A 12297-nucleotide genomic window follows, 5' to 3' on the forward strand; every position below is an offset into this window, starting at 1 on the left:
CGCGCACCCAAAATAAATTACCGCCATTTTTTCCTTTTCCACATATAAGTATATCATAACACTTTTTCAGTACTATTATATTTTTATGTTATGAAAAGGGGTATTTGGTGTAGTGATTTCTGCATTGTTGATATCGTGTGTCTTGACATCCCCTCTCAAACTAAGGGGTGAAGGCTTTACACCAAGTTTGGATATCATTAATCTGAAAGTTGAGAGTGTGATAGGCTTTTGGTCAAGCAATCTACTAGTTGGTCTGCGGATGGAATATATTGAACTTCCACTTCCTTCCTTAGCACCTTATCTTTCACGAAATGCACATCAATTTCAATGTGTTTGGTTCGAGTGTGATAAACAGGGTTAGATGCTAATGCTCCAGCACTGATATTATCACACCAGTTGATGGACTTTGTAGCTAAGGGAAATTCCAACTCCTTGAGTAACGATTCTATCCATGTTAGGGCTGAGCATAAAATCCAGAAAACCGAAAAAATCGAGTACACCGACCTTCCGAGCACTGAAAAAACCAAAACTAATTAAATCGAACACCAAAAAAACCGTTGGCGGCGTAAACTGACACTATTCTGTCAGTTTGAAAATCAGGGGTGCACCGACTGATCTCACCAAAACCGACCGAACATTTTCCTAATTATATGCTTTTCAGATTTTAAGTTTGACCATATATATAATATATATTAATATATGCATATAATATTATATAATTATTAATTCTTAAATATATTAAATAAATATATAATTTTGAAAAAACAAAAAGGTAGGGCACCACCCGATACTTTCTTTCTCTCTCTATCTTATTCTCTCTCGGTCATTCTTCTCTATTTCTTTTCTTCGTTGCATTGATGGCTGGGCTGAGCTCTTCTTTTTCCCTTTCCCCTTCTCTCTGCCTCACGCCAGCCAACACCTCCCTATCCTCTCACGGTCACGACATCGACAACAACCCTCCCTATCCTCTCACGGTGGCTCACGACTCAACCCTCTCTCTCACGATATCTCTCGGAGTCGTACTCTCACAACCCACCACGAGTACAGTCAGCGACACTCTAAGTCTAAGGCTCTCCCTCTCCGGCATCACTCCTTTTTCACATCATCCTTCTCCAGTGGCACTCCGGGTTCGAGTCCCTTTGCTTCATAGAGGCTCTCGGCTGAAAGAGGTATAAATCTCTTTCTCTTAGTTTATCTTTTTCCTTTCTTTTTTTTTTATTTATTGATTTCATTTGTGTTATGTTATGTTATTGTACATTTGTGTATGTGTATTCATTATTATGTTATTGTAAATAAGTTCACATGTACAAAATGACTTTTGCCTAAAAGCTACAAATCCAGCATAATAAATAAATAAATATTTACCAAAATAATTTTAAAATGGAATTGCCTATTATAATCGTGTATCATCAAAAAAAATTATTGATGTTTATTGATTTAATTTGTGTTCTGTTATGTTATTTATTCATTATTATTTTACTTTGTTTTGATTAAGTTTTTAGTTTTTGCATTTTTTTTTGGATATATTATGTTTTGTTAAATGTTGGTTATTACTTGGATTTAGTTATTGTTAGATTTTTTTATTTTAATTCTTTTGTTTCTGCTAGACTTAGAAATTTTGAATTGATGAGGTTATTTACTTATTCTTGTGACTAGTGATTAGTGAACATTAAGTTGATACTTTCTTAGTGAAAAAGTTTCATAAACTCTCCATTTTACTTGTTTTGAATTAATATCTTGTGGTTTTCTTGTGTTTTTAATTGGAAATGAAAGCATGATCTAATTTTTTTACTTTTGATATTTGGCCATTTTAATCTTGTAGTTTTTGTTCATGATCTAGTTATATAAATATGTAAATAGATCATTCACATGATAAATTGTGTTTATATTTGATTTATTTTGTGAAATGTATATTGTGTCCAGCATATAGAAATACAAATATGGTGGCTCGTGTATTACCTGTGTTCCTAAGAATCTTGGCAATGAGTTTGGGAGTGGGACGGATAAAAACAACTGAAATATCAAGGTAACTATTTGAATTCTAAGATTGTAGTTTAGTAGCTTTATTTCTCTTAAAGGTATTATATACCATGTGTCATACATTATAATTTTATTCTTTCTTTTGTCTTAGGAGCAGGTTGTCATAGTTGTTTGATACAACCATGAAATGAACGTTGAATTTTTTATTGGACTTTGTTTTCTATTTACTCTTTTGAACTTGATTTGTGTTGTAGTAGACCAAGACTTGGATTTAATAATTTGTGTTGTATTGTACTATGGACTTTGGATTTTAAGTTTAAACTTTAACCATGTATTGTGATTTGTGATTGTAGGCTTTTGGTTTTAATCGTGTGTTGTTTTGGATTGGACAATAACATTGGACTTTTGATAATGTGTTGTAATTTGAGGTTATACTTATGGACTTATAATTATGTTTCCAACTATCAAATTTGTGGATGTAACTATGTTTTATGTATTTAGGTTTTGAACCTTCAAGTTAACAAGTTAAATGAATCATTTTCATATTAAAAAAAGCTCAAAAATGGATTCCAACAATCCATATTTTTTAGTTTTTTTTTTTAACTTAAATTTTCTAAAAAATTATGAAAAATAAATAAAAATCAGTTTGGTCGGTTTAATCGACCAAACCACGGTCCAAAATGGTAAGTTTTTTCCATAAATAAGTTTGGTCGGTCGGTTTTTGGATTGCACAAATCCGGACCGAAAACCGAATTCTAGATTTAAGAATATGAAAAAACTGCCCAAACCGACCAATGCTCATCCCTAATCCACGTTATTTCTGCAACAACATGAGTTAAGGCTCTATATTCGGATTCAGTACTGGATCTTGACACCATAGGTTGTTTCTTAGATGACCATGACACAAGAGAATCACCAAAATAGACGCAATAGCCAGAAATCGATTTGCGGTTGTTGGGACAACACGCCCAATCTGCCACAGAATACCCTGTGAGAGATAACCTGTCACTCGGAACAATATGCTGACAATAGTTCATAGTCTCTTTTAAGTATCTTAGAACACGTTTAGCTCTACTACAATGGGTTGTTGAAGGTGCTTGAAGAAATTGACTAAGTTTGTAACGTCCCAAAATTGGGAGGGCAATATTGGAATATTATGTGAAGTAATTGGATATTGATGTGATTATGTGAATTGCATGGGTTATATTATTATATAGTTGATTATGCTTGTTTAGGTGTATTAAATGTGCGAAATAGACCCGCTTTTATCTAAAAGAGTAAATTTGTAATTTTAACCCGTTGAATGTCTAATTGCAATTATATGATATTATGTGATTGAGACCACATTATTATGTGGATATATTTGAGATATTCAGCAAGAGTCAATCCTTTCGTGCAAGATAGCGGTTTAGTCACAACGGGGAATTTATACCCGGCTCAAGGTGAGCCAAGGGATATTTTGGTAACTCGGTGAGTTACCAGGACTCACTAGAGTATGAGTAATATTTTGGGAGAGTTAGTGATATTCCAGATTTAGCGGAATTAATTGGGAATTTTAAGTGTTATGTGAGACAGGAGTGTAATTGACATTTTTTCCCTCAAAGGGCGTTGAGAGGAGAGAGTTGCCTTGAGGGCATTTTGATCTTTAGATCATTAGTTATTTTGAGTTGGCTGAGTAGTATAACTCAGGAAGCAAGGAAAAAAAAATAGAGTATCACAAAACAGGGCACTTGCTTTTTCTCTCTCTCTCTCTCGTTTCTCACACTCTCTCTCTAAGCTTGGGGGAATTGAAGGAGGATTGAATTTTTTAAGAAGGCTAAGGGCAAGTAGGAAGCTATATAAGCTTAAGGGGATCATAGCTGGGTCGAATTCAAGAAAAGGTAACTCAATTATGTGAGTTTAGTTTTGATTTTTATAGTTTTCTTGGAGGTTATATTGAATTCTTAGTTTGAAGGGATTTTGATTGAGTTTAAGATTGTTTAATGTGTTTTCTGAGCTGCAAGGACCATTATTATGGTCGAAACAGGTGAAAACCATGTGTTTGGGATGGTTTGGCGATTTTTAAAATCGGTGGATTTCATAGTTTGCTATGTCGCACCGCGACTCTATTCTTGGGCGTCGCGGCCCTTATGAGTTCAGAGGAAGAAATAGGTGCCTCGAACCACCTTGGCGCATGCCCTGGTGTTTTGGGCTCGGGGCTCTCTGACTTGTTGTGTTGCGACCCTAATTGGGATGCGTCGCGACTCTAATTGGGGAAATAAGAAAAAATGGGTTTTGGGAGCTGGGAACCCAAGTCTAAAGGCTCAGGAATGGTTCTACTGCCGAGTTAGTAGAATGCATGGTCCCAGAGGCTAGGACTGAGTCTTGAAGCCTTTATTAGTTCATTCCTGATAGTTATTCATTGTTATGGTTATGACTAGGGTGAACCGTTAGACTCAGGAGGAAAGGACCGTACTCGAGGGTCATCAAACACTATTTACTCAGGACCTGAGGTAAGAAAAATGCACCCGGTCTGTGTTTAGGGCTTGGTCCCGTTATAGTACCGGATGATGACTATGCTGAGAATGTTTTATTAAGCATGTTAATTGTGATGTGTTTATATGTGATAAATAATAGCTACTTATATGATTATCTAGTTGCGAAGCTCAGCTTATAAGTCGAGGATTTATCTATGTTATCTGATGAAAAGCTTGGCTTAACAGTCAAGGGTATACCTGTTATAAAGGACTCGACTTATCAGTCGAAGGCTAAAGGACTCGACTTATCAGTCGAAGGTTGGAAGATTGACTTATCAGTCGAAAGTTAAAAGGCTCGACTTATTAGTCAAAGGATAAAAGACTCGACTTATCAGTCGAAGAATAGGAGACTCGACTTATCAGTCGAACATTAAATGACTCGGCTTATGAGCCAAGGACGGAAATAGCGCGCTGAGTGGTGGTCGATATGGTTAGGCCTAATCAAGGGCATGCTATATGCTCGATCGACCCTATGGTCATTAGAAATCTAAAGCGCCAGGTATGCTGGGCCAACTCTAAGGCTGGTTATATAGAGGATTGGGCAGCGGCCCCGGGGTGACTCTATGGTCACATATTTAGGGAAATGGGCCTTGATGTGACTCTACTGTCACTTATCTGGATTGATTGCATGCATGAGTAGAGTTATTACTGCTAGGCATGCTAATTATGAATCTGTGGTTTGATAATGTACTGCTTATAAGCATGATTATGTTTTCTTGCTGAGCCTCGGCTCACTAGTGCCAAATGGTGCAGGTAAAGGAAAGGAAAAACTCGACCAGTCATGAGTTGGAGAGCTTCAGGGGAAGAGTGTACATATGCAATCTACTCGTCCACCACGACCGAGGTTATCAGTTTGAACTAGGGTTGGACCCTGATTTTGCCTCCTAGTTTAGATTTTTTTTATACATTTTTGGATTTGTAACCATTTTAAACTATGTTGGGATCCCATTTATTAAAGTCAAACTCTTTTAATGAAATGGTTGACTTTTGACCAAAATTTTTAGTACATAAACTTGTGGTTAGTTTTAATTACACAGTTTAAGTCCAAATAACTTGTTTAGTGAGTTGAACGCTATTTAATTTACACAGTGTAACGGTCATGGATTAGGAGGACGTTACAGTTTGTTAACAGTATAGGCAATGTCAGGCCGTGTATAACATAGATATTGCAAGGCTGCCATTACACTTCTATAAGCAGTCAGATTAGCCATTTTCTCACCATCATTGATAAACATAGGTTTCCTTGAAACCATAGGAGTAGGACATGGTTTTAAATTCTGCATTCCATACTTGTATAGCAGATCCTCAATATACTTGAACCGTGTCAAATAAATCCTTGTTATATCTCTAAACAATTCAATGTCGAGAAAGTAGTGAAGAGGGCCTAGATCCTTGAGTGAAAAACTCTTATTCAAAGTTGAAACAAATCCATTTAGTTGGCTGGTATTATTGCCTATCACTATGATGTCGTCAACATATATAAGTACAAGAAGAACCATACTGCCTTTGTGAAGATAGAATAAGGAATTATCAGCTTTTAAGTTGATGAAGTTCCAGCTCAGGAGGGTGTCTCTTAATCGTTCAAACCAGGCCCTAGGTGTCTGTTTATGTCCATACAATGACATATACATGGTTTGGCTTACTCTTGTCCTCAAAGCCTTGAGGTTGTACCATGTACACATCTTCTTCAAGGTAACCATTGAGAAACGCATTGTTGATGTCAAGCTGTTGAATTGACCAATTTTGTGACACAACAATAGTAAGGACAATTCAGATAATGGAAGCATTGACTACCTGGCTGAAAGTCTCACCAATGTCTATGAAATCCCTTAGCAACAAGACGTGCTTTGAAGTGCTGAAAAGAGCCATCCGAGTTCTTCTTTACCTTGAAAACCCACTTGTTTCCTACAAGATTATACTGAGATGAGTGGGGAATAAGTGACCATGTCCCATTGGATCATAGAGCTTGTTATTCTTCATGCATTGCATTTTTCCAGCCCTCAATTTGGAGAGTATCTTCAACCAAAGAAGGTTCCTCACTAACTAGCTGCCATTGGGCTTGATTCATGTACACCTTTGGTGTAATGCCCTGGATAGCCAAGACCATTACACTGTGTGTTTATAAAGGTGCAAGACTTGCTAATCAAGTCATTTAATTCAAAACGTGTTACTGAAACTATAGTTGAACTAGGGTTAAAAGATTTTGGTCACAAAAGCTGCATTTCTTATAGATAAACATTTTCTTCTTACATGGGATCCCAAAAGTAATAAGTTAAAGACTGTTTACAAAAGATTCAAGATTTAAACAGTGATTAGCCACTCTAAGGCAAAACAGACAGTTAAGCATTTCTCGTCCTGTTCCACTCCTCGGTCGTGGCGGCCAAACGGCTGACTATGTACATTCAGCCCCACATCTCTCCATCTCAGGATTGAACCAACTGGCCTTTGCCTTTACCTGCACCACGTAGTACCCGTGAGCCAAGGCCCAGCAAGAAAATACAACAACACATCACAATCATTCAACAGACAATCAGGTAACTCATACCCCATAAGCATGTATTCAACAGTTTAAGCATTCATGTTAATCAAGTATTCAGCATACCAAGTATATCATTTCATATCAATAATCAATCCACATATGATAACTAGGGTTAATGCCCTTAGGCCGCACCCTCCATTTATCCCACTCACTCTGGCCCGCTACAACTGAGCTCAGTGCATATTAAACTGTCCCCAGCTACCAGTGGCCGAGTCGCACCCTGTGCGCAAGTATAATTTACGGCACCCTTAGGTTGTTTATCACATGTCCCATGGCATAATACCATCTATGACATTATACAGATATAGGGAGTTCTTAGTCCCATAAAAAATACACAACCGGATGCAATTTCTTATCTTTAGATTCGCTAGCTTTGTTCAGTTGATCCTCAAACACTATCCCTCTTGAGCCCTAGCGCACACCTAGTCACAACCATAGATCAGAATCATCACCAAACCTCAAGTCCAAAACCTAGACTCGGGACCAATCCTGAGCCCTCGGGAAGCCCTAATTCCACCAAACGGGGTGGTGGAATCAAACCCTGAACCCCTGAGCAAAAACCCTTGAAAATAACCCAAAAACCCCTTTCTGGAAACAGGGTAGCGCTACAACGCTCTAAGGAGAGCGCTATAGCGCTACAAACAGAGCCAAAAGACTCAGAAACCTCAGGGCCTAGCGCTACAGCGCCCAGTGACTAGCGTTGTAGCGCTAGTCACAGCACAACCCTGAACAACATTTTCTCCTTCGAATTTTCCCGAGCCAAACCTACTCCAAACTCAACCAAACCTCAACCAAACTTCAAAGCAAGCCTTCCAACATCCTCCACTCATCCCAAACATCCCAACTACACATAACTCAAACACATGCACCCCAAATCAAGGAAATCACCATAGATGAACCTAAAGCTCAGAAACTCAACAAAACCACAGAATTCACAAAGCTTAAAGCTAGAGTTTCTTACCTTTGATGGATGAGCTTAGCCTAGGTTATCCTCCTCAATAGCTTGGCCTTCACCTCCTCAAAGCTCAGCTCCAATTTCCCTTGAATTCCCCACCAAAGCTCAACTCAAAATCCACAACAATACAAAGAACTAGAAACTGAAAACTACCTTGAACCTTACCTCAAATGATGAGTATCCCCTGCCAATTCCTCAAACCAGACCAAAGACCTTAGCCTCAAGCTCCTGCCTAGACTCCCTCTGAATTTTGCTCCAAGAAACCTCAAGAAAATGGAGAAGATACCTCCAACCGAATGAGAGAGAAAAAGACTTCCAATTCCCTTTTTTTTCCCTTTTCCTTTCTTTTCCTTCAGACTTCTAAATCATTCTACTTATTCCACTGAGGTAAAAAGCCTAATTACACTTATCCTTTGTAAGCCAAATGACCACAATACCCTCCCTTTATTTCTAAGCCTTTTAATCCACCTAAGGGCATTTTGGTCATTTCACCCAATTCCTGCTATTTCCTCAAGCGTCTCTAATATTTACCGCTTACTTCCCGACACCTAACTAATCACCAATTATATTCCTCAATGTCAAAATTGACCCCAATATATTCTCTAAATTTCCATAAATACCCCCAGGCTCGCCCCGAGCCGTGTATAAATCCCTGCCATGACTTTTTCGCTGAACCGCTCACTAGGATCGCCTCGAGTCACAGATTACAAATATATCCACATAATAATGTGGTCTCATCAATTTATCACAAATATATACAGTTATGCCCTCAACGGGCCAAAATTACGATTATGCCCTTCTAACCTAATCAGTGCCTACATGCATACTAATACACATAGTCATGCATCACAGATATTCAAATAATCATATAACATACGTTTAATCATTAAATTTCATATAATCCAATTATGCCCTCCCGGCACACTAATCAAAGCCCTTAAGCCTTATTAGCAAATTGGGTCGTTACAACTATCCCCCCCTAATGAGAATTTCTTCCTCGAAATTTACCTGAATAACTCAGGATATTGATCCCGCATCGCTGTCTCAAGCTCCTAGGTTGCCTTCTCGACCCTACTATTTCTCCACAACACCTTAACAAGAGGAATCATCTTATTCCATAGTAGTTTATCTTTTCGATCCAAAATCTGAACCAGTTGCTCCTCATAAGCCAAATATGTCTGCAATTCCAAGTCTTCAAACCTCAACACATGAGACGCATCTAAAATGTACTTCCGGAGCATAGAAACATGGAATACATAATGGACTCCTGACAACGATGGTGGCAAGGCTTACCTGTAAGCCACCTGTACGATCTTTTCCAGGATCTCAAAAGGTCCAATGAACCAAGGGCTTAGCTTTCCCTTCTTTCCAAATCTCCTCACCCCTCGCAATGGTGAAACTCGGAGAAACACGTGGTCCCCAACCTGGAACTCCACATTCCTACGCTTAGGATCAGCGTAGCTTTTCTGTCTTCTCTGAGAGGTGAGCATCCTAGCTCGAATCTTCTCTATAGCTTCACTTGTCTTCTGAACCATATCTGGCCCCAAATACTTCCTTTCACCCATCTTATCCCAATGAATGGGTGATCTACACTTCCTCCCATATAACATCTCATAGGGAACCACTCCAATCGTTGATTGGTAACTATTGTTATACGAAAATTCAATCAAGAGGAGATACTTACTCCATGACCCTTCAAAGTCGATCACACACGCTCTGAGCATATCTTCCAACACCTGTATCGTCCTCTCAGACTGTCCATCAGTCTGAGGATGAAAGGCTGTGCTGAACTTCAACTAAGTTCCCATAGACTTCTGCAAACCACCCCAAAACTTAGAAGTGAAGATAGGATCCCGGTCTGACACTATAGACTTAGGAACCCCATGGAGACGTACGATCCCCCTCACATACAACTCTGCATACTAATCCACAGTATATGTTGACTTTATTGGAAGAAAATGGGCTAACTTGGTGTATCTATCCACTATCACCCACATCAAGTTATGAAACCCAACTATTCTGGGCAAACCTCCCATAAAATCCATCGTAATGTCCTCCCATTTCCACTCGGGAATATCCAAAGGCTGAAGCAACCCTACTGGTCACTGATGCTCAACTTTCACCTGCTGACAGGTTAAGCCTCTGGCTATGTACTCCACCACATCCTTCTTCATCCCGGGCCACCAATATAACGTCCGTAGATCCTGGTACATCTTCGTGGTACCCGGATGAAGTGAGTACGGAGACGTATGAGACTCATCCAATACCTCTCGTCTGATCCCCTCATCAGCTGGAACACAAATCCGTCCCTGATACTGAAGCAACCCAATCTCGGAAATAGAATAGTCCTTAGCTACTCCCGCTAAGACATTCTCTCTAACCTCTTGTAACTGAGCATCTACCAACTATCCCTCTTTAATCCGCTCTAGCAGGGTTGACTGCAAAGTAATATTAGCCAACCGGCCTACCACCAATTCTATCCCTGCCCTGACCATCTCATCAGCTAATTCTCTCAAGATCTGGGTGGAACTGTATAACTGACCTGGGCCCCTCCGGCTCAATGCATCCACCACTACGTTGACTTTCCCCGGATGGTACAGAATATCACAATCATAGTCTTTCACCAACTCTAGCCAACGTCTCTGTCTCATGTTCAGGTCCTTCTGTGTAAAGAAATACTTCAGACTCTTATGGTCAGTGATAAGGTCATTTTTATATTAATATTTGTTAAGTTTTTCTATGCTTGGATGGTGTTATGATAACATTTTTTTAATAGTTTTAATTTAATTTCGTGATTTTATAACATATTTTCTACATTTCATTTTATGATGATAAATCTGACATTTTGATGTCAAGTGTAGTTAAAATAAAGTTTTAGGAGTATTCAAAGCTTTCGGGATTGAAATGTAGAAGGGGTGGTAACGTGCAAGCTATCTAAGATCAAGAATTGAAGATATTGAAGGTAGGTCGCGGCTCATAAAACTCAGGCCGCGACACTTTAAATGGAATTGGAGTTTCAGAATTTTTTCTTCCAGACAGGCTGCTGCTCAATTTTTTCAGTGCGCTGCCTAGTGTGCTAGGCCGCTGCGCATAATTTTCAGGCCGTTGCTTGAGGGACAGATTTAGGCACAGATTTTGTTCTAGGTCGTGGCTCGCATTTTTCAAGCCGCGGCTTGCGACGTTGTTTTCAGATTTTTTATTTCTTTTTAATTAGAATTTAATTGAGACTATAAATGATTATTAGGGTTAATTTTAGATGAGGATTCTTTATGACGGTTTAGGAAAGAAAAAGACTGAGAAAGGGCTGAAGAGAAGACTACAAGACTACATTACTTTTGTTCATCAATCTAGTTTCTTTTCTTCCCTTAATCTCTTTAATTTTAATTATAATTATGTTAGTGATTATGATTGCAATTATGGAGTAGGTTCTCTTTAGGTTAAGGGTTAATTCAAAACTCAAGACATGAATTCTTGATTGTTGATAATGAATATCATTCTTTAATTTCTCTCAATATTAAATTGTTTCTATTTTTCCAATTGAATGTTATGAATTTTGTGATTTCTTGTTAGGTGGCCAACTAATTAAGGTTTTACATTGTTCAATTGTCATCTTAGAATTACTACTCACCTAATAGTTTAGGATTCTAAGTGTATGTGATAAATTGCAATTGATAGTGATGTCGAAAGAATTGTTGATTGTGATGAAAAATAGAACCTAGGTTAAATGAATTATATGCTTCATTAATTTATTGCCTAGATTAACTTGTTTCCATAGGACTTAATGCTTTATCTAAGTTAAATAGATTGTATGCTTCATAGATTTATTGCTTAGATAAAAGAGTTAATTATTGAGCGCTTTGCCTTGATTACTTATAATAGGGAGACTGGGATAATTGACTGCTTCAGCGTTATCTGCGGGGTTAATAGCTTAATTGAGAAATTGGAATAATATTTATTATTAGTGATTAGGAATGATTGTTGAGGGTGGAGATTAACCTTTAACTGTTTCTTAATATCGTAATACCAATCTTTATTTGCTTTCTAGTTTATGTTATTTAATTTTGAGTTAAAAATCAAAATCCCCTTTTAAGTTTTAGTGTTAATTATTGAATAATAAAGTGAACGATAATCCTCGTTGGTTTGACCTATGCTTGCTATTATACTGAAATAATTGGAAGTATTGAAAGAAAAATCATTGTTAAATTTGTGTGGTATACGACAGCCATCAAATTTTTGGCCCCGTTGCCGGGGACTATTGTTATTCTCTTTATTATTCAAATTTATTTATTTGTGACTAATTAGTTTTT

This window comes from Humulus lupulus, chromosome 1 (genome assembly GCF_963169125.1).
Source record: "Humulus lupulus chromosome 1, drHumLupu1.1, whole genome shotgun sequence".
In the NCBI taxonomy this organism is placed as follows: Eukaryota; Viridiplantae; Streptophyta; class Magnoliopsida; order Rosales; family Cannabaceae; genus Humulus; species Humulus lupulus.